The 24,191-nt window shown below is 39.1% G+C and overlaps 1 pseudogene; it reads right to left on the reverse strand.

Annotated features, from left to right (window-relative positions):
- Nucleotides 1-4,657: 4,657 nt before the first annotated feature.
- On the reverse strand, nt 4,658-6,595 carry LOC119515602 (annotated as a pseudogene).
- Nucleotides 6,596-24,191: the final 17,596 nt, after the last annotated feature.

Raw genomic sequence — 24,191 nt, forward strand, 5'->3', positions numbered from 1 at the left:
CCATGGGAAACAGGATGTGCAGGCACTGTTGAATTTGCCTCCATGGCTTGGAAAGGTGTTAATAGAAATGATTCTGAAGAGTACCCTCTACCATGCTCTTATTTTTAAGTTTCTTTATTCAGAGAATCTTTATTAATATCATCAGTTTTGGAAGCCTCCTTCATGGCAGTAGCTGACTTAATAAACCTTTGGCTGTGCCAGAGGGTCAATGCATGAGTTTTCCATAATCTATGGATCAGGGACATACATTGTGACAGAGACACAGGCAGCAGAAGCAGCAGGAGAGACATTTTCTGGTGTCCTGAGGAGCCACCTGCCTTTAGACCTCAGCATTCAAAATATTCAAACTCTTTCTTTTCTTTAGAGTAACTGCTTCTGCTTCAGTACAAGCTACTACCAGATGGAGCCACATAACATGTGGTGTGTAGTATTTCCATTTACTGCTGTGTAAAACTGTGGGAAGGGCTGGTTGAGTCACACAACTAACTTTTCAGAGGGTCAGAGTTATTAACCTGTATCCAGCATTACTCAGAACTTATGCTGGAATCATTCTAAGAATACAGATGTGTCTATATTCCAAGATATACACCCACGGGCCCATAAAGGAGAATACTTTTTCCCCTCCTGAGATATAATGCCATGATTTATTGAGAAATTCACCTTTGCTCAGCTAAATCTATAACAGACGTTCATTAGAACTCAGAAAATGCAGCACAAAATAGCTCAGCTCAGAGTTCATGCTGGTCCTCAGGCAGCAGAGCCAGTTAGCCACCAAAATCAGAGAAGGAAGCCCTGGTGTGCGTATCATCATCTAGGAAACCTGTCCCCAGTTGCATTATTGGTGAGCACATCATAGAAACAAGGTGGTCCTGCATACACCAAAATTTAGGTTGAATATTGAGACCAATGGCATTAGATTCAGGGAGTGGGAAGACTGGTAAGTGGTCAGCATGGATTGTGGAGGCAGGAGATTGTCTCTGTCTGTGCCCAGGCTTATGTCACCTGAAGGCAGGGCTGGACCTAGGACCCCTCCCTGCTGTGAGGGCATTTGGTGTCCTGAATCAGAGAGATGCATCATCCTTTGTATGTGTTACTGGGCAATTCACTAACATGTGAGCCCACTGTGGCCAAGTCCCTGAAGATAGAAAATTATTGAAAGAGTTGGTCAATATGTCTATATTTGTAACATGCACATAACCTTAAAGGTTGTGTTCTGGTAATCCTATTGACTTATTTTATTATTTTCTTTTCTTTTACTATATCTTCTTAAATTATTACAGTTTATTCTAGACCCCAAGGATTTCCAAAAAGATTTAAATCAAGTTGATAATTTTCTAAAGTGTATGTCAGTAATGTAGAGGTAATGTGATTGATTTTACTTTAGGTTTGTCAATAGAATTTTCAAAATGTGCAATTTTTAAATAAAGATTTTTCAAATAATTGAATATTGTATACTCTACCTTTACTTACAACTCCACTGATTTCCTGCATTAAACTTTGCAGCTTTTGAGATTTTTTTTATGGTATTGTTTTGATTTCTAGGTAATTGATATTTTTGAATCATTTGTCAGTTGGGAGGACTTTGTTTTAAAATTATGTCTTTGTTGATGATATAAAGATATACAACTGATTTTGTGTTTCTTTTAATCTTGTCTGCAGAATAATTAACAAGGATTATTACCCTTGTTACATTATTGACTACTTTAATAATTCTCTTGAGGTTTCTGTAGTTTCTCTATTTCCATTACGTGAACAGAAATATGTTACAGGTAAATAATGCATTTTCTATTTCTATTTTGACATTTCTGACTTTCTGATTCCTTTACATTCAACATATTGAATATGTTGCCTCTTACAAGCCATGCTTGTCACATTCATGACTTCTAAATCATGCTTTAATTATTTACCATTTGAAGTATGACCTCTATTTGTAGATAGTTTTATTTAAATGTCAACCACTATTCCTATTTTTGATAACTACATGACATTTCCCTTAATTAGATGAATTTGTTCTGTTGAATTTTAAATGTTAAAATTAATGTACTGTAATATTATCTATAGAAATAATTGGTAAAGATATATCATTATTTTTATAGATGATCCATTTCATTTCTGAATATTCCTTTAGGTTTTCTACAGCTAATTCCATGAGATTCATAGATCTGTAATTCCCTTTTCTTCCTACAACTTTGCTAGTTTTCTGGATCAAAGTTATGCTGATTCCATGAATATTTCCTTATTTTCATTATATGGAAAGTTTGTGCAAGCTCTGTGGCACAACTAAGAAATACATAAGCTTGTATTAAATTTTAAGGGACATATATATAATGCAGAATTCAAGAGGGTAATAATGTTCAATGGATATTTAACAACTGAACACACCCATGCAACCAGCCTGCAGACCAAGAAATCTACTCTCATCAGCTCCCAGTGGGGCCCTCGTCCTCCTTCAGGCAGGGCTGACCAGCATGTTTATCATGGTACCAACCCATGGACAGTTTTATATGAACACTACAAATGAATACATGCCATGTGATTTATTGTATGTCTTACTCCTTTAGTTAAATGTTGTTTGGTAAAATCATGCATGTTGTGTATGGTTTTAGTCCCTTTGTACTCTTCCTTGTAAATCTTTTCAGTTTGTGACTATGACATAAAATGAAATAATGCCAGTTAATTGAAATTTGTAATTATTGCTAAAATGAATTTTGACTCATGCATTGCTCATAAAATAAGCATTGTCTCCAAAGACTATAATTTGATAACCTTACTTTCCTAGATAATTTTTGTGAACAGTTCTCAAAGGAAATCCCAGCATCTTTTCCCTGAGCTCAGGTAACTACAGGGCAATGAGTGGATGGGAAGTGATGGATCCTCTTCCCTGGTCCCTGCCTGCCCTGTTTTAGCAGATAAGTGTCCTGCCTCAGGAGTGTTGGCATATGAGATTGAGTCTGTATGCTTGTGAGTATAGTAGATGCAGAGCTCCATATTTTCAGTGAGATATGCAGAGTTTGTTTCCATCCTATTTCTGTGGGAGCATTTCAGGCTCTGTTTGCCTATAGAGAGAATGATTAGAGCTAACATGATGGAAACAGTGGTTTCTGTCCAGATATCATGCTGATTGTTCTGCACACCTCAGGACTCCTAGATTTTCATGTGGAAAGAGAGGACGGGGTTGATGAGTAAAGTACACTTGATACATAACAACTGACAATTCAGGCTGCAAAGGAGATTCCAGGCAGAATCAATGATTTCATTGTCAAGAAAACCCTCCACATCATCAGGGTCATAAGACAACATAAATCTTTTCACCTCTGTGTCCTTGTGTTCCCATTCTTTTCACAGAACAAAATATTTTGTTTTTTATTATTTGGAAGGCTATTTGGAATATTTTCACTGCACAAAGCCTCGGTAGGACAGAAAAGTAACCGAAGAAGACCCCAGTCAAAGCAGCCTGTGCTACCCACACCATCCCCTAGAGGTCACTGTCATCTACACAATCCTGTACAGGTCATCTCCTGAGTGATTTCATCAGGAACCCTCCCTGAGAAACATCTTGAAATGTGCTGCTTCCAGCTCCCTTCAGATATGACATGTATATTCTTCTTCAGGGGAAAACTGAAAAGGTTCAGTACAGTGCACGTCTCCTGGTCATTCAAGATTTATTGTCTCTTTAACTCATTTTAATTTGAACAATCCAACAGGTTTTGCCTTAATTAGTCTCTTCCTTTGTCACATGGCACCCTTCTCTCTACCTGTATTTGCCTCAGTCATCTATAACTCTTTCCAAATACCTCTCCTCATAAGGATGCTATTAATATATGATTAGGGCAGTATACAGGTGTGGCCTAATCCAATTTTCTCTCATCTTAAGTTACAAGATCTTCAAAGATCCTATTTACAAATGTCTTCACAGTCATAGGACTGGAGGTTAGGACATGAACATATCTACAGGGGTCATGACTTAATACATAACCATGTGGCCTCTGGACACTAAAAGCCTGGTCCTTCCCAGGTATAAATTACTTTCACACCATTACAACATCCCAAGTACCTTATGCCATTTCAGTAACAAATCTATGTAAAAATCCCATATGCATCATGTATGGACATTTTCCATCAAGGGGAAGATTCCTCTCTGTCTTTGGAACTGGGAAACCTGGAAAAGAAGACACATGCTTCCAAAATACAGCTGTGATAAAAGTATGGAATATACATCTCCCATGCAGAATGAAGTAATTTGAAGGCAAAAAAAGAGTTCATAGTTCCTAAGCATGTACAAACCAAAAAACAGACACTTTCTGCTAGATTACAAGACTCGAGAGTAATGTGTAGAGGGATGGTATGTCCTCCCATCCAGCTGGAGCAGCAGCCCCACATTATCCACACACTTGCATGGTGGCCACTTTCTCCATGAACTCTTTATTTTTCTTTTTTTATAATGAAATCATTATGTTTTAACATGCTTCTCCAAATCAAATATTAAAATTAATGTTTAATTTTGAACATATTTTTAAATTCTACATGCATACTTTTGAATATCTAAACTACATGTTAAATAGCTGAATACCTTGTACTCACACTTCAGATCTTTAAACACCAGCAATCTATTAGTATACCTACAACTATAGTACAAATTTGGATAGAGGTCTTAGACAATTTTTAAGCTCACTCTAAGAGCACCAATCATTAACAATCATTCATTTTTTGCATTTTAATCACAAACACTGATACAACTCGTTTATGTTAAAACAAATATTTTCTTTACAAATGAATGCATATTAAAGTAGTTTAACTGAATGGGCTTTTTTCCAATCTGCTTGTTAAATAATCTATTTTCACAATATCTAAATCTAATTTCCAGCATTCCTTTCCATCATTACCACCAGATACTTTTTCAAATTGTTAGAAGAGTTTTTTTTTTCCTAAAAGAGAGAAATCATCAAATTCCAGTCCATATATCTTACAGATATCTTACATCTAAATACACACAGCTTTACAGTCCATGCAATTGGCAGTGTCCAAAAAATCAGTTACTAAATCTCAAAAACATTTAGATATCCATTTAAACACAGTGTCTTCTAATTTTTTTTTTTTTTTTTGTAAGAAATGTAATCCGTAAACATCTTTACCTTTAGAGTTCATGCTTTGTTATTTGTTGTGGTCATTGTGGAAACACTGGGTATGACCTGATGACCATCTGTGAAGTGGTCCATCTTTGCAAAAATATTACATACCAAGGGTAATGGACAAGTCTTAGAATTGCCATGTGTTACAAATTCATGAAATCAACTTCTGTATTTAAAACCATAAAACAAAGTCTACTAGAGTCCAAAACTGTTGTCACTGAGCATTTATAAATATGTGCCAACAGTACTACTACACTAAAAATGTCCGAAAATAAGGCCTCTGAAATAAATATTTCCATTACTTAAAAAAGACATCATAAATGTACATCACATGGTCAGTGTATGTATAAAAGACATCAGTTATGTGTCTGAAGTAAAATGACTCAGGTTTTCCTTCTGTCAACATCCTCTGTTGTTCTTAGGGCATTTCCTGGTTATGCACATGACAATGGCCACTATGATGGCAATCTGTACAGCTCCAATAATTGCTGCGATGAGAACATGAGTGAGCATTTGCCTACTCGGCACTACATAGAAAATACTAAAATCTGTCTTTTCACAGTGCTGTCCAGTGTAGCCTGATTCACATCTACAAGAAGCCTACAGAGTGGAATAAGTGAATTCACATTTTCCATGGATGCAGTAACCACTGAGGTTTTCAGGGCAAGGCATGTGTTTTCCCATATAAACATCTTCTCTTTGACCACCTGCATCTTTCACGTCTGGTTGATACTGTAGTCTATCATCTTTCTTCCCAAACTAACTAGTGTCATCGGTGTCTGTACAATGACCAACGTGTCATATATCAATTTGTTCTGGCTTTATACAAGATGCTTCCAGCACAAAACAGGTGTTGTTATAGAAGCCCCCATCAGAAGCACACACAGGATTAAAACTGTATCCACTACAATCTATAGTACATACACACCCAACATTTTCTGCATCTTCATCACACTTGGCTTTGTATTTGAAGGTTCACAGAAGTCTTCTGTGAACTTCTGTCACTGACCCATCTTCTTTTCCTTCTCCAGATCCAGAGCAATTATCAAAGCACGGTCCTCTCCTTACTACTGTTATCTCTTTCTGCTGCTTACAACCAGCCCTTCTGAGAAAACACTCATTTTGATAAGTGTCCCCATTTAATCCACAGATGGGAATGTAATTTGTATGTCACTGAAATTGGCATGCAATTCAAACCACCTCTGTCTTCTTTACAGACTCCTCCATATTTACCTGATATTTCATAAAATTCTTACATCAGACTCCCTGACATTTAATTCTGAGCTGCTGATGCTCTTGCCTTTACCGCCGGGACAGTTCCCGCCGCCGCCTCCCAGGGGCTGGTTGGACGCGCGGGTCCCGGGCAGAGAGAAGGCGAAGAGCAGAAGCACTGACGTGTAGCAGCAGACGGCGAGCGGGGGCGCGACGGGCAGGTGGAGCTGCGCCTCAGCGGCCAAGGCGGCCATGGCCAGCGCCCCTGGACGGCAGGAAGCGCGGGGAGGGAGCGCAGGCCCGGGACATCCAGCCGCGCGCCGGGAGCCCCACGTCGCCAACGCTGACGATGCCGCAGAGCCGGGAAGCGGCCGCTCAGCATCCCCCCCGGCCGCCCGCAGCGCCCACCAGGCCCCGGCCCGCCGCGCTCAGGACCGAGTCAGGGGTCCGCGCGCCTGTGAGGGGCGCGGGCGCGAGAGGGGCGCACCCGTGTGGGGGACACAGAGGCTGGGAGCGAGCGTGAGCACGTGCACGGTGGGCGGGGGTCGCGAGGCAGGCGGGCGGTCCCTGGCGGGCTTAGACCCTCGCTCCCCTCCTCGCCTTCCCTTTGTGTCTGTGGCCATCGCCGCCGCGTCACAAAGACCCCGGACCGCCTGGTGAGGGGCGCGTGAGGGGCTTCTCCCTGAACTCTTTGGTGGCAACCAAGACTTCACTGAAACTTAAGGAGCTGTTCCTACTCTCTACAAATACCAGGGTTGGGACCACATGGGCGACAGTCACCAGGGTTAACGTCCCACTCTGTCTGAACACCAGGATGGGCCTGCCCTTTCCCAAAGCTGGGGCAGCAGCACTTCTCTTTTAGTCCCTGTTGGTCTCTTCAGCCCAGTTTTTTTGTAATTTGATTTTCATAGACAATTATGTGACTTTAAAAATAGGTGATTGACCCCAGTCATGAGGGTGGGCATCACGCAGTCACTGAGGCCATAGAGCAAGACTCACTTTCTACTACTCTCTGAGGTGGAATCTTGCCGGTCTCCTCCATTTGGATTTTACACTGAAGACTTTAACATAAACTCTTACCAGAATTTCTAACCTTCTGACTGCCCTATGGAATTCCAACAATAATAATTATGACAGTTCTATGAGTCAATTCCTTAAAATAAATCATATATTACACACACACACACACACACACACACACACACACACATAATGCATACATACATAAATAGAGATATCCTGTTGGTTTTGTCACTTTGGAGAAACCTGACTAAAACAAAATTTGTAACAGCAGTACTCTTAGAGGAACCCAATCCTAAGGATGAGTTTTCTGGATTAATTCAGGGGTCCTTAGAAGTCCCTTCTTTATTCTGATTAGTTTTAAAGGCACTAACGAATTTATTTCCAGTGATAGATGGGACATTGGTAGAAAATGGTGTGAGGTTGCAATACAGACATGAAAAAATATCACCACAGGACACTTCTAACAAAAATTTTGGTAAGGCAAATTAAAGAGGGAACATGTGCTAGATACATTGGAACATTTGTGTCAAACTCTCATTATGTTTATATTGTGGAAACATAGTTATAATGTGGAAAAATTATAAATGTTTCCACAAATCTAAAGGAAATCTTGATTAAAATAAAGGAAGATATAATGGTAGCACTGTAACAATAATTAATATAAATAAAGAAATAGATATTTTAAGAGTACCAAATTTAAATTCTGCAGATGAATTGTCTCAAAAGTGAAATTAAAATGAATAACTAGACATGTTCAAATTCAGATTCTAAATAGCAGTGGTATCAGAATTATTGGAATGACTAGTTAAGGGGTGAGATTCCTGCCAACATTATAGCAATAATTATAATCACAAAGAACACTTTAAACAATTTTATGAAAAATTTGAAAGATTAGATGACATGGCAAAATTCCTAGATATATACAAAATAATAAAACTGAATCCAAATTAATTAATCTGATTAGACATAACATATTATATGCAAGGAGATTGTATCAGTAATCCCAACTACCCAGAAAGAAAACAAAGGCGAATACAGTTTCACATCAGTAGTCTAGCTATCATTAAAGAAAAATTAATCACAATTCTTTACAAACTGTTGCAAAAATAGAAGAGAAATGAACACTGTGAACACTTCCCGACTCATTCTCTACAGCCCATATTTGGTGGCAGTAAAACCAGAAAAATGCATCTGAACAAAGGAAACAACAAAGTAATATCTCCCTATGAATATGGGAACAAAACCCTCAACAAAACCCAAGACAGAAAAATTCAGTACCATATACAATAATTATGTGCTATTGACAAATGCTGTTTATCCCAGGGATGTAAGGTTGATTTATCACACATCAATTAACATAATACTGTAAATCAAAAGAATAAAAAGTAAAATCACATGAACATCTCATTAGACTGTAAAATACCATTAAATCAAATCAAGCATCCTCTTATGAGAAAAGCTCTCAACAATATTTGAATCAAAGAAACTTTCTTAACCCTTTAAAGGGTATTTACAAAACAACTGACAGCTAACATCATTCTTAATGCTGATTTTTTTTTTTTTCCCAAAGATCAACAAGAGAAGGATTCAGTTGTAGCCACTTGCATTCAGCATTGTACTTAAGATTATACCCAGTGCAATTAGGGAGGAAAAAGAAATCAGATGAATACAGATTGCAAATAAGAAGTAACAAGATCTTATTTCAAAGTGTATATAATCACACATTAAGAAAATCCACAGGATTCCACAAATATCTATTTGAAATAGTAATTGAGTATAGCAGGTTTTCAGAAATCAAGATTAATGTACAAAAATTGGTTGTATTTCTATCCACCGGCAATGAAAACTCCAAAAATTAAATTAAAATAAGTATTTAAAAGAGCATCAAGGAATAAAATGATTAATACATAGGAACAAATTTAATAAAATGTACTTAATTTATAATCTGATATCTATAGTATATTGATGAATTAATTTCAGCACGACTTGAATGGAAACATATTTCATGTTAATGTAACAGAATACTTAATAAAATTATACTACACCCAAAGTGATCTATTTCATCAGAATTTTTACAACATTTTCTGCTGACTTTTTTTATACAAACAAGAAATTGATCTTACAAATCAGATGTTGTGAGAGAGCAGTGATAGCCAAAATATAATATAAATTAAAGATATAATATGTTTTTCACTTGTCAATTTAAAATTTATTACAACCAAAAGTTTTGTTTTTTTTTAAGGAAATGAGTAGCTGAAAGAAGGATAGACATACAGATCAATTAAATGGAGTTCAGAGTCCAGAAATGAATCCACTTACCTATGATCCACTATTTTGACACTGGTGACAAAAACATTCAATGGATAAAAATATGCTTTTCAACAAATGTTGCTGGAAATACTGGATAGACATATAGATACATAGGAATTTTTTCTTGTGCTTTGCATTATGTACAGAATAAACTCAAAGTTTCACAGCCATAAACAAACCAGGAAAATCTCTAAATATATTCAAGGAAAGCAGAGAGGCAAAACTTCATGACCTGATTTGCAAGTATTCAAGCAATTAATCAAAAAATTATGATATGACCCTGCTAAGCTAGTTCTATAGATATATACCCCAAATGTTGATAACATGGAATCAAACATATATTCACACACCAGTGTTCAAAGTAGAGTTAATCACAATACTCAAAATGTAGAATACATCCCTGTGTCCATCAACAGATGAATGGATAAAGAAACTGTGAGATAAATACACAATGGATCCTTATTCACTTCTACAAGGGAAGAAGTTCTGATATATGATAAAAATGGATGAACCTTGAAATGGGTTTTGAAAAATAAGGCCAATACACAAGAAAAATATTGTATAATTTCAACTGCATGAAATGCCTAAAGTAAGCAAGTCATAGATAAAGTAAGTAAATAAGTGGTTATCTGATTCATGAGCAAATGGGGATTATGTTCCTAACACAGAATTTGATTTCAGGTAATGAAAAATATATGATGATATTTGATAGTGATTTTAGCTAGAAATTGCAAATTTAGTAAATATACCTCAATTGTAAACATGAATATGATTAACCTGTGAAAAAGCAAAATAATTGATTTTAAAAAATGAAATATTAATACATTGAAGGATGAATCTTGGATATATTATGAATCTTAAATATGCCTGTCAAGAATGTCCACACATTGTGTAATTTCTTTCATATGAATGGCAAGCATATTGAAATCTATAAAGAGTTAAAGTTCCTTATGTGTTAATTAGGGCAAGACGGGAGAAGGAAGGATAGAAAGATGATACATAGTGATTATATCGTTCATGTTAGAAGTGATGAAAACTTTAATTTTGACTCTGGTGTTGGTGGCTCTTCTTTGTGAATATAGTTTAAAATATTGAGTTATATGACTAGGTGTGAATATTTTGGAATATAATTTTTGATTCTTTAAGGCTTATAAAATGAAGAACAATCATGGGCTGGAGAGGAGGGAAGAGGCAAGAGTTAGGAAACACAGAAGGACAGTTAAATACTTTTGGAATTCTTTATGTTAAAATGATGCTAACAGTGTGCACAAATTATAAACATATATGTGAAGAACATCATATGTGAATTATAGATTAATAATCCTGCTACATGTACACAAATGGATAAATCAACAGGATGGAGAGATATAGAAGGAAAAACCTGTGAAATTCCAGACTCCTTTATGTACATCTGCGTGAATCCTGGTCTTCTTTGCATTCTTTATGTAAACAACAGGATTCCTCAAAATCATGAAATGTCCTAGTTACACAAAGAGGGGTTTTGCAAATCTCAGCAGGTATGCCCCAGTCTGGTCTGCAGCTGGACAAAGGACACAGTGGGGTCCAAGGATGAGGAGCATGCGCCAGACACCAAGCTCACTCTCACAGACATGTGCCTTTGGACATGTTGTCCAACCCATCTTTAGAGGTTACAATGGTATCTCCTTGCCATAGATTCTGTACATATTTATATATGAAAGAAGATCAAATGTACTAAAATTTTACTACAGCACAATCACAAAACAAGAAATCATATTTTCCCAAATGACATCATTGTCATCCAGCTCCACTAAGACACTCATAACTGTTCTGAGGCTCTTTCCTCTTCCAAACTATGTGGGACAGAGGAGAGGCATGGTCAGGATAAGGGGAGGAGGGGCTAATGCCAGAATCCAGAACTTCATCTCCAGGAGCTCCTGCATTTCTTTTCTCATTCTGTGATCCTGTGATTTCTGTCAGTTGGGGAAGAATCTATTAATTTTCTCTAATGTATTGATTGACACCCAGACACAAGTCTGTGAGACCTTTCTTCTGAGCCTGCTCCTACAGAACCACCTCTGGAGAGTCCAGGCTGGTGTCCCTTCTTCTCTGTCCTCAGTATGCACACCTGAGCTCCCCTCCCCTCCATGTCCCACCCCAGTGCCTGATCATGGCCACTGTCTCTGCCTTCTCTGTCATGTCACCACCTGTTTTGGTGCCTGGAAGCATGAGGGTTGTGTTGACCCCTAGTTCTGGCTGCCTACTGTTCCCTCCACAGGACTTCCATCCCCTCCTCTGCCAAGGGAGCACCCCCTTGGCTCCATGCTTGTCTATCTCTTCCTTTCCCCAGAGCCAGGAGGGCTCTTCTGCCAACGCTGTTACCATCATATTGCGATCTGCTTTACAAATGGGCTCCATGTTTCTAGCTGCTCTCCTCACCCCATCTTCCCCTTCCTACTGATGTTCACAGCAACTTTGGCCAGCTATGACCTCCAGACTCTCTCATATTTGTCAGGTTTTGGATGATTGTACTGCCTGGGAGGTTTTCACAAGACTTTTACTGAATTAGCCACAAGCAGTGCTTTTTTATTCCTCAGTTTCACAGGAAACATCCACTCATGTTGCTCTACATTTCATACCCAACTGAAGATGTTCCACACAAAGAAAGTGCAGCCCTCTGTACTGAACACTGAACATCTCATTGCCCAAACCCCTTGCCCTTAAGCACAATATCATTTGAAAGACATTTTCAAACCTCTGGTTAGTACTTCCCAAAAGAAAACAGATACTGTTTATGTGTATTTGTGTTTGTGTATATGAGTGAGAGAGATTGATTGTGGGGCTTGGGGGGGTGACACTAGCTTAGTGTGTAGATCCATCCTGTTCACACACAAACCTGTTTCCCTTTCTCCTGGGATCCCAGGTAACATATATTCCAGCCCCTGATACAACTATCAGTGAGAGTCATATGATCTACTATGCCAAATGGAAAGTGCTCAGCTACATGTACAGTCCACATGGAACCCCAAGTTCTCTCCCATTCTGCACCTACATTTCTTTTCACTTGTTGAGGATGCTGTGTTACAATGTTGTGGGTGTCTGGGTTTCTGCGTATTGGCATGAACCAGATACCACTTCTTACTATGACTTTCCTCCAGAACACTTTAACTCAAAGGTGGAAAAGCTACTGACCTTTCATTTTTCATTTGTATTCCACTGAGATATGGGATTTTTATAACAGCTACTGCTGAACTGATGAACAGAGTTGAACAAATAGAGGTGGACAATTAGATCTCTTTAGAGTGAGGCTGAAGTTTTAGGAAACAATTTGAAATCAAATCAAGAGGACAATCTAAAAAACCTTGAAGCCAACCCCTATGCTTCCTCAGAAGTGGGAAATGCAGATGAAAGATAAGTAGGAATTGATTTATTTGTCAGATCTTGAGGATGAGTGTGTGTTTGCATTAAGGATTAATTCATGCTTGACACAGTGTCTGACATAGAGAAAACTTACAGTATCTGTTGTTATTAATAGATCTGGATAAGACCCTAGGCATTTTGAAAACAGGCAGGGTTTATGGAAAAGTTAGGACTGTGGACATGGAGATTAAATATCTTCAAAAGGGAGGAAAAGTAATGAAATACAGAACTTTCATGTTTACAGATGCACCATGGGGGATGAAGCATAAAGCATGAAGCATGTGGCTGCAGCTCCAGGGTAGAGGAGCTGTGATGGAGATGAGGCATGTGGGGACTCCTGGAGATTAGGGCCAAATTCTGTTTCCTGACCTTGTGGAAGATAAACCTTTGGAAAGCTTTTATTTATTTACTAAGCTGTATATTTATCTGTACTTTTGGCTCACTCAGAGTTAAAATGGAATTTTGAAAATAAAGGCACAAGAGACTGCAGCAATTGTTAAAAAGCTATCCACTGCATCTCCCTCCCCCTCTACTCAAACTCAACCCATGTTTCAGCCCAGATACTCTGTAAAATGAAGGATTCAAAACTTTCTAAGAAATGATGGTGGAAAAAACTCAGCTTTAAAAATTATGGCATATCAGTTTCTTCTAATTAATTGTCTAATTTCTACAAGATATCAATGTCATAAATCAATATAAAATATCAAGAAATTATTTGAGATATATTATGTAACTCCTTGACAGTTCTATTATTCACTTCTGTGTCAGACCCAGTGGGCTTTGTCCCTGAACATCCCCAGTTCCCAGGACACCCGTTATTTGCATGCTCTGAGTATTGAGCAAGAGGAAGAACTGTCAGGCCTGGAGGGAGGGAAGAGGGGGTTAATGCAGGGTCATTCCATGGCAGATGTAGAGGAAGACTGGGGAGGGGCTCCTTGTCAGGGTCTTGGGCTTCATCTCCTGGCCTAGGAACTGTTACCAAGGGAAGTCAACCTTCTTCTGTGAGGCCCTCACTTACTGGATTTTAAAGAACAAGTTGCATCTTTGCTATTCACACTTGCAATACTGATTAAAAAGCCTACCTTGAACAGGGGCTTGGGGCACATCTCAAGTGTGAGGAGGGGGGTGCATAGCATTCCTAGGTCATTTATTTCTTTTTTGTTCTTCTTAGTGTATACTGTATTCTACTATTTAAAATGTTTTAGTGATTTATCTACAATTTATGATATGCATAATGAAGATGATGCATCTAATCACATGACTCATTGTGGTTCTGAATTCCCTCAGGTGTCCTGTCCCAGGAGCAGCTACAAGAGTCAGGACTAGGCCTGGTGAAGCCCTCACAGAACTTGTCCATCATCTGCTCTGTCTCTGGATTCTCTTTAACCACCTGTGGTGTGCAATGGATCCACCAGGCTCCAGGAAATGGGCTGGATTGGGTTGGTGGAATCTGGAGGGGTGGAAGCACATACTATAACCCAACACTTCAGTTCTGACTCAGCATCACCAGGGACACCTCCAAGAATTAGTTTTATTTAAAGCTGAGCAACCTGAGAACTGAAGACTCACATATTACTGTGCAAGATACACAGTGAAGGGAAGTCAGGGTGAGCTCAGACACAAACCTCCCCTGCAGGGCACAGGTGGGGGCTGGGCTGCAGGGGACTCTCTTTACCACCAGGTGGCACACAGAGGCTGTCCCCAGGGCAGGTGCAGAGAGGGGCTGGGAGGAGTTTCCTGGCCTTGCCTGGGGTTCCAACTTCTTGCTTCAATGTATGTTACCCAGAAAGAACTGTTTTTATATCTTTTCTAACCAGTGCTGCGATGTATCCACTGAACATATTATTATTGTTACTCACTATGTGTGTGTATAAATATATACATATAAAAATATGCATTATATGTAATGTTAATTCAAATGTAATTTCTAGATATTTCTCCCCTTCTGAATTTGTGTGAAAGTGTTACAAAGCTTGCATTTACCATTATTTCTCTCATTTCTATAACTTTTCTGTGAATACCTAGACCAAATTGCACACACTTACCATCCTGTAGAGACCCTGCCATTAGGGGAAAAACAAGCATGTGGGAAATCTTGGTAGAGACATGACTGCATCACACAAGTGCCTCCCTCTGCTCCCTCCATCTCTGTTAAAAATGGGTTAAATGTGAGATTGAGGAACAGACCCCCACACTTATTTTATGAACCCTATAAATTATGACCATATGGGAATTCCATACAGTAAAAGCCACCCTTGTTTCACACACACATGGACACAGAAATACAGTCAGGTTTTCAAAATATATATATATATATTTTTACATATGCATACATATGTATATAAATGTTAAAAGACAGTATCACAATGTAAACTATTTTCATACAAAGTGAATTCCTGATACCATTTATATTTATTTTAGACACTCTTTTGCTATTTCACACATGGGCCAAATATTTATTAGTATATTATTTTCTGCTAAAATAATCAAATATTTTTTATAAATATAGTATAAAGCTCCCATTTATTTTCAGAGCAACAGGTGGGTCAGCATAAAAGTCATGGTGAATGCTTAATGCTCTCCACACAGCCACAGATTCTGAAGGTAGACCTTACATGATGATCCTCATAGGGAAGCCAGACATACAGATGTGTGCTTGGTCCACACATTTCAGCACATCCTGGGAAGCCAAGCATGCCTCAAAATGATTTGGGAATTACACCTGCATTTAGGAAACAGCTTTCTCATTGCTCTGTCTTCTATTAAAATTTGTTAAAAAGAAATCATTGAAGAAATATTCCTTTACTGAATATAATTCACAACTGAAAACAGAGAATGCCACTTCTGCCTTTGTAGACTATTTTGAGTATGTGTGAAATTAGAGCTACAAAGAACAAAGTTGTGTCCTCTGTGAATATGAGAGCTAGCAGAAGAGATAAAACCCCTGACTTCACCAAGAAGCCCCTTTCCAGGTCCTACTTGCACCGTCTTCACTTGCTTGGTGGTTCATGGGTGCCCCCTGCAGCCCATACTACTCCTGCCAACCTGCAAGGGAATTTTGTGTCTGGGCTCACACTGCCTTTCTCTTACTGGGTGTCTCCTAAACAGTAATGAATGGCCATGTTCTACATCATTGTGAAGCTCATTTTCAGAGACATCTTTCTTGGATATGGCACAGGTGATGGATACGTGTCCCTGGATATACTGGCACAGTTTTTATTCCATGATGATCCACTGCAATAACCATTACCCATTCATTGCAGCCTATTCCCTGGGAGTTGGCAGACTCAGAGGTGTTTATGGTGACTGCTTGGATGGATAATTCACAAAAAAAATAGAGTTGAGCAATAGGGTCTGCCTGGTTTTCTCCAGCCCTTGGCTCTGCTCCTCAGGGACACATTTGCCTGGACTCATGGGGACATGGAGAGCCAACCTTTTCAATCACAACAAAACACATTCATATCTATTACCCCCTTTCTTAAGTCTGCTTCCTTATTGTGCCTTAGCCTTGGCCTGGCCATGACAATATTCACATCAGGATCAGTATGGGCAACAAAGATGTTTGAGGGGTCAGTGATGTAGTTGGAAAATTGCCTTCTAATGAGGGGAAAAAAAGATGCCCTAATGTTGACTCTCTGCTTGCTTGACATGTGATCTTTGATTTTTTTCTAAAACTGTTGAGAATTTTCCAATATTCATATATCAATATACAAAATTTTAAAGTGCTAGTGGAAGTATTGAAAGTGGTATTATCAAGCAGTCACAGTATTTTGACTGATTCAGTGAAAGTGCTCACTAAATGTAGCTTGTCTTTATAATGTGTAAAGACTCAATAAATGGAAGCCAGTGTCAGTGGAGAATCATCTTAAAAGCATTGAGCAGATGTGGAAAAATAATGAAGAATTCAGGGTTCAGATGCAAGAAAATTATTGAGAAATCTACATCAGAAAAAAAAAATACACAGATCCATTTTTCTCACCCCTATCCCACCTACATCTCATGTCCATGGCCTTTTAAAATCTGCTGAATTTCAGGATATACACTGTCCTGAAAACCCATAAGCAGCTCATGCATTGCCACTTCCCTGATACCTTTGCTGGTCTCTCAAGGACCCACCCTTGAAGCCCCTGATGCTGCTAAGAATGACTGCTGTGTGATATCAATTGAGCATCCTGTGCATCCCTTTGCACCAGTTCTGCAGTGGAACTTCCCTGACTGATATTAATGGGAGACAGACTTGTTTAGCTTATTCTGTTTAAGTGATAATCCAGAATTGCTGCTCCCAGGTCCCTGAACAACTAGCCAAATAATTAATTACCACCGTTGTATTCACCTATATCTATATGTCAGCCTACTTTGCTCTTCATATAAAGTGAACAAACTAATGGAGGAATTCTTGGGTTTCTGGTGTTGAATAACAAAAAAGACCAAACAATTTTCTGGTCTCCATTGTCCTTGTGTTCCTCTCTTCCATCAGAGCAAAATCATTATTTAATTGGAAAATTATCTGGAAGGGAAGAGAAATGAAACAAAATACTTTCAGTGGCTGAGGGATTTCAACTGGAGTTGAGAGGTCTCTCTGAGGTTATTCTTATGCACTGTATAGATATTCCTTTTCAATTTTTAGTGTGCTGAAAGGGTGAGAGAAAAACACCAGAAGTTGTTGAAATGCAACCCAGTAGACTTAATTATTGAAGATGATTATATAACTGTAAAGCTTTCATGTTGTGGGTGTGTGATTGTGAAATCCTTGAGGCTCACACTATCTTCCTCCACTGTGCAGACTAATTATTAGAAATATGGGGACAAAATTAAATGAAAAATAGGGTGGGGTGTGGGGATAGAATATTTTAGCTGTTCTTTTTTACTTTTATTTTTTGGAGTAAGGAAAACATTCAAAAATTGATTCATACTTTGAATGTGGTCACTGTTAGGTACATAGATTAAAGTTCACAGTAAAAAATAGAAATAAATGTTTCTGGTGAGAATGCACAACTATATTATGTTACTGTGTACAATTGATTGCATATTGTTGATGATTGTAGGGTATGTGAATATATCTCAATAAAGCTGTAGTAAATAAAAGTGAGTTCTTGCCTGATGCACACAGATCCATTTAGTAAATACTGAGATTTTGAGATGAGAAATATTTTATTTAATAAGGGCTAGCCTCTTCAAGACAGGAGGATAATACTACACTCAGAACTGTCTTCCTCAGCAGGAAAGGTGAGGGACATTTACTGGATTAAACACAGGGGGACTCTGGATATGGATTTTAGGGCTATTGAAACATTAGGGAAAGTTAGTAAACTTTCAAAGTAAAGATTTCATGTTGGTTATAATCACTGACACTGTCCTTGTTAAAATTTTTCATTGCAAGTTGGTTATTATTATTGACTAATTGATTTGGAAATAGTGAAGGATTGACTTGTGATGATGCTGGAATTTATCACGGTCAGACATTTTGCTTTTTTCATGTCTGGTATGCCTTTTCCCTTTTGTTTGTGCACATTTTCAGTTCTCTCACAATACTCTCTATGTCCTGTGGGCATCCAAAGTTCAGGTCACTTTCCACTATTTTCATTTAATTCTGTAGGGAAAGAAGAATGCAGCAACTTCTCCTGGGCTTAGATAAAGCCCTCATTAATCTTGAAAGAGGGAATGGAAAGTTTTAACAAGTTAGTAAGGGAGGGGCTATTTTAGTGGGTTAGTAAGTGGCAGTTTCAGTGAGTGTGATATTTACTGATAAAATTAGGCAAAGTTTTCTCCTAGGTTAACTGTCTTTTAACTGTGCATATTTATAGAGTAAAAGCTCATTACGTCTGGTATTGCTGAAAATGTTATAAATATGTTTTTATTTATGGAGTGTTAAATAGGGATTTAAGATCGAAGGGAAATGGAAACTTTCACAACCTAGTTAGGGAGAGAGCTGCTTAGGCATTAGGGATCCACTTACATATAGACATGTGCATAGTTTTCTCCAGGACATTTAGCCTCCTAATCTTGAAAGTATAGATTCCTCTTGTTTTATTCCACTAAGTTGTGGTGTTTTGCCTGCAAAGGGTGTGAATCTAAGACACTGCACTGTCTAGAATGCATACACCCAAGTAAATATGCTGATATTTTCAGCTGTCTAATGCTAACAGTCTATCTCCACATGAAGTAAAAGTTCATTGTTGTGTTGCATGGGGACTGTTGAGGAGGTGACAGAGGGGATGTCTTTATGGTAGAACTAGTCTGCATTCTTCCAACAGCATTCAGCTTCCACCCTAACCTTGAAATACTTTGGAAATGTGATGAAGAAAGAAATTAGCTTCAGTCAGTCAGATCTGCTAAAAAGTCCAGATCAGATCCATGAGTGAAGAAGGTTGTGTTTTGCTTAAATGAAGACTAGGCTTGACACAAATGCTAACATTTTAGTAGGAATGTGTCCAAATTCCTATGTGTGTGGGAAGCTCTTTAAAAAAAACAAAAAAATATCATAAAGGCATTTTCCATGGTGGGGCATATTAGAAGAAAATCACATACTTTCATTTCACTCTTCCAATGTTTAATGTAAGCCCTGTGAGATACCTTCTTGTGATAAAGCTATAATGTCAGAAAGAAAGAAAGCAAATGATCCAATGTGAACCCAAGGAATCATGACCTAGGAACCTGACCCCTTGAGTGGCAGCTGCCTTGACTTTAGAGGCAGCTTTGAATAAAGCCTACTGTCCCCAGTCACAAGTACCATCCTTAAAGTCCAAGACATCCACTGCAGCCCCATGATTCCAGAAGAAAAACTGATGTTTCTATAGGGAATGTGTGTCTGGGAGCCCAGTTTACTTAACACCTTCTCTATAGTGACAAAGAAACTCCCTCAATATCTGGATCCTCTGCTAGAACTGATTTGGAACTTGATGCCTGTTGACCCTGTGGTTGCCTTGGACTGCAGACTCACTGGGCTTTTATCCCATCCTAAGCACTTTGTGGACAGTAAAGATGTTCATGTTTTTGTTATTTTTTTTCAAAAAGCTTCCAACAATCAGTCAATGGTGACAGTCAGTAAAAAGGTGTTGATCATGAGGCTAATTTCTGGTCGACCTTCTCCTGTCATACAGGTGTGACAAGTCAGGGGCAAGAAGAAAGCAGGTGATATTTCCAAATTCATGTCAGAGACAAGGGCTCACACAAGCCCATTGTTTTTTGAAAGAATATAATAATACTCATGACAGTGACAGTAACATCTAACATGAGTGGAATCCTATGAAGTTCACACAATATTACTACTGAAATTCCCAATTTACTACCTTTCAACTTGAAGCACATTGGGCTGTGGTCACATATTCAGGGTGACACAGCAAGGAGGGGATGGAGCTGTGCTGTGATCTCCACCTGGACTAACTTACAGAAGCTCAGATACATTCCCAGGATTCAGTGATGCAGGGTCTCAGGAGAGCAGCTCTCAGGTGATTTTTCAAGGAATTCTGTTACACTCACACCATGGGCTTCTCAAACCCTCTGAAAACCATCCACAGTATAAGTTTATTTCCAAGGTTCTTGCATATTAGTCCACCTGAGGGAGTGGGAAAAGTTCACTGAATTCAAATTCCATAATCATATGTGTTAGAACTGGATACTTGTGGCATACCTTGTACATAACAACAGTTTTTTGTATATAGGTGGCTGACCTCCTTCCACTAGATATCTCTGTTTTAACCCTGAGTAGGTTTTGAATTATTAAAAGTTCTCACTCACTGAGAGTTCCATGTATAATTTTCTTACTGATATACAGTTTGAAAAAGAAAAGTAAAGGATTAGGAAGCTGTGCATGACTTGCACAAAACTGAGATTGAGTAGCTATCTAAACATGAATGTCTAGAATGTTTCAAAAATAATCTTAACAATAGACTTATATTATCAAATTAAAACCAACATTTAACCTTAAATATGCATTAGAATGAAGCTGTTGCAGGTGGCAGCATATTATCCTGAGTTAGTGATATACTGAAAGCACTCTTATTCACAGAAAAATGAATACACCCAGTTTTCTAGGAATTCACTCTTTTTGCAAACTTTTAGCTGTTGCCTCAAAATTTTGGAGTAGATAATGTTCTTTGGGAAAAAGGAAAGTGATGTATGAAAACATTTTTCCACAATTGTCTGTGGGCCTGGACTTGTGGTATTTGATATGTAAATACATCCTTGGGAATAGAGGCACATTGACCCTATTCCAAAGCCATCCATGATCCATGAAAAAATCTGCCTCCCTGATCAGCTCACAGAGCATAATTCCTGTGTGGTGGAATATGAACCTGGGCTTAGAGAAAGAGGGGAACTGGGAGAGGATGAGGCAACTCCAGCTGAACTCTCACAGGGCAGCACCAAAAAAAAAATCTTCCTCCCCCTTTTCATCTTTACACAGAAAGATACTACCCACATGCAAATGACCACCTATGTAACATGAGGTAATGACAGGGCATATTGACTTAAATTCAGGCTTCTCATTCCAGAAAAATATTTTCTGAAAGTCAGAGAAATCACCCATAAGAACATGAAAACCTCCTGGTTCTTCCTCTTTCTGGTGGCAGTTTTCAGATGTGAGTGTCTCAGGATTCAGACATGAAGGTAATGGGGATGATGCATCTGAGCACCTGACTCACTGTGGTTCTCCTTGTCTACAGGTGTCCTGTCCCAGGTGCAGCTGAAGGAATCTTGACCTGGTCTGATGAAGCCCTCACAGACCCTGTCCCTCACATGCTCTATCTCTGGATCCTCTTTAACCAGCTAAGCTGTGCACTGGATCCGATAGGCCCCCTGGAAAGGGGCTGGAGTGGGTTGGCTGGATAAATAGTGCTGGAAGCACAAACTATAACCCAACTCTTAAGTCACGACTCACCATCACCAGGGACACCTCGAAGAACGAAGTTTATTCAATGCTGAGCAGTGTGACACCCGAGGACACTGCCACATATTACTGTGCAAAAGACACAGTGAGGGGAAATCAGGGTGAGCCCAGACAAAAACCTCCCCTGAGGGCACAGGAGGGGCCCTCACCACCACCAGGGGTTGCTCAGGGGCCATCCCCAGGAACAGACACAGAGAGGGGCTGGGAGGAGTTTCCTGGCCTTGCCTGTGGTTCCCTCTTCTTGCTTCAGTACATGTAACTCCCAGAGAACTGCCTTTGCACCTTTTCTAAGAAGTTCTGTTTGTGTCCAAGAGTCAAACTCAGAACAGGTTTCTGTTTTTATTGTTGCTAAGTGGATATTATAATACAAACATGCATACTATCATTAAATTTTATGTGAAATGTGCTATTTTTTTCTCTTCTGTATGTGAAAGAAAATGTGAACAAAATTTGTATTTATCATCTCTGTGTAGGTATTGCCCTCAATATAACTCAGATATTTTGAGAATGCTCAGGGAAGTAATCCCCCACTCACCCTCTTGTAGAGCCCCATGTCCTCATGGGAAAAATGAGGAGTTGGAAAACCTGACCTCCCTAGGAGCAGCATCCAAGGGCCTCGATTTGTTCCCTCCTCCTCATGTTGCACCAGAGACCAGGTCTCTGCCCCTAAACTAATGTCCTTATCTATTATGTCTCTATTACATAAAATGTCAACATTGTGTCCAGGACACATTTTACATGTATAGTAAAATACATATACATATGTTAAAATACAAGTTCAGAATGTATCATTTTTAAATCTAATTGATATTATTGGTACAATTGATATTTACTAAATTCATTATTTTAAATTTTTCATGCCTTTACCAGTCATTTGTCACAAAATATTTCTCCCTAACATCATCAAATATTTTTCTATGAATATATCAAGGGCACCGTTATAATTTTATTTGAAGATGCTAGGTCAGCAGAAAAATGTGTTTCTTATTCCTAATATTCCCTCCATAACCACAGGCTTTTGAGGCAGAGCTTACCTGTGGGTTCTCAGAGGAAGCCAGTCATACTCAGATGTGTACTTGGATCTCACATTCCAGCACATCCTGGGAAGCCAAGCATACCATGAATTTCTCCAACCTGCCTTAACAGGCAGAAAAAGAAAGTGCTGTCCTCTGTATTGACCCCTGGATCCAACATTGCCTAACCCCCTTGCCCATATGCAATTGTAATAATCATATGGATGATATTTTCAAGCTTCTGGTTTGTAATTTCCAAAATAAGACATAGAGCAACAGGCACTCAGGGCCCTGCTCAGCTCGCCCGGAGGTCAGATCTCCTTACACAAAGCAAGACGCTCCTCACTCAGAAACAGACTTGCTCTATAACATGCTTGAATCCCGCCACTCAGAGGCCAAGAAGAGTCACTCAGACCCCAATGCAGCCAGAGCCCAACTCATCTCACTCACAGTCTGACTCACCTCACAGAGAACATAACTCAACTCTCCCAGAATCTGACTCACCTCATCCAGAGCCCTACAAATCTCAACCAGAGCATGATTGACTTCATCCAGGTCCTGATTCAACCCATCCAGAACCCAGCTCACCTCACAGAAAGCCTGCAAGAATAGATCACTCAGAGCCAACTTGCCTCACTCAGAGCCCAGCTTACATCACCCAGGGTCCTGATCACCTCACCAGATCCTGGATCTCCTCACTAAGAGCCTAGCTCACCTCACCTATAACCTATAACTATAACATGGCCCAGGCACCAAGTCCCGCAAGGTCACAGAAGAATCTTCAGGGCAGCTGGGTGCTCATCAGGAGAGAGAAAGTGATGGGATTCAAACAGCTGGAGACTCCTTCACTGTTAGGGGACATGTAAGTCCCACCAACTAACCACCAACCCACACACTGACAGTCATCAAACTTCATGACTTCCACAAACTGTGGCATGAGTTTATCACACTGGGTCATGTCACCTTATCAGGCTCTTCTCTCCTAAGCCCATGTGACCCTCCACAACAGCCTCCTCCCATGTCCCACTCACAAATGTTGTCCTCCAACAACACCCCATCTGGAGAAACCATGGAACTGAGTGCCTGGGATCCAAGGCATGCTAATGGTGGTTGTGCATTCACAAAGTCCTGATGTTTGGGAAATATATTATTTAGGTGTTTAATACATGTTTATTGGAAAATTGAATAAAGTTTCTCTTCTCTCTTTATGTTCAATTC

The sequence above is a fragment of the Choloepus didactylus genome, chromosome 19 (genome assembly GCF_015220235.1).
Source record: "Choloepus didactylus isolate mChoDid1 chromosome 19, mChoDid1.pri, whole genome shotgun sequence".
In the NCBI taxonomy this organism is placed as follows: Eukaryota; Metazoa; Chordata; class Mammalia; order Pilosa; family Megalonychidae; genus Choloepus; species Choloepus didactylus.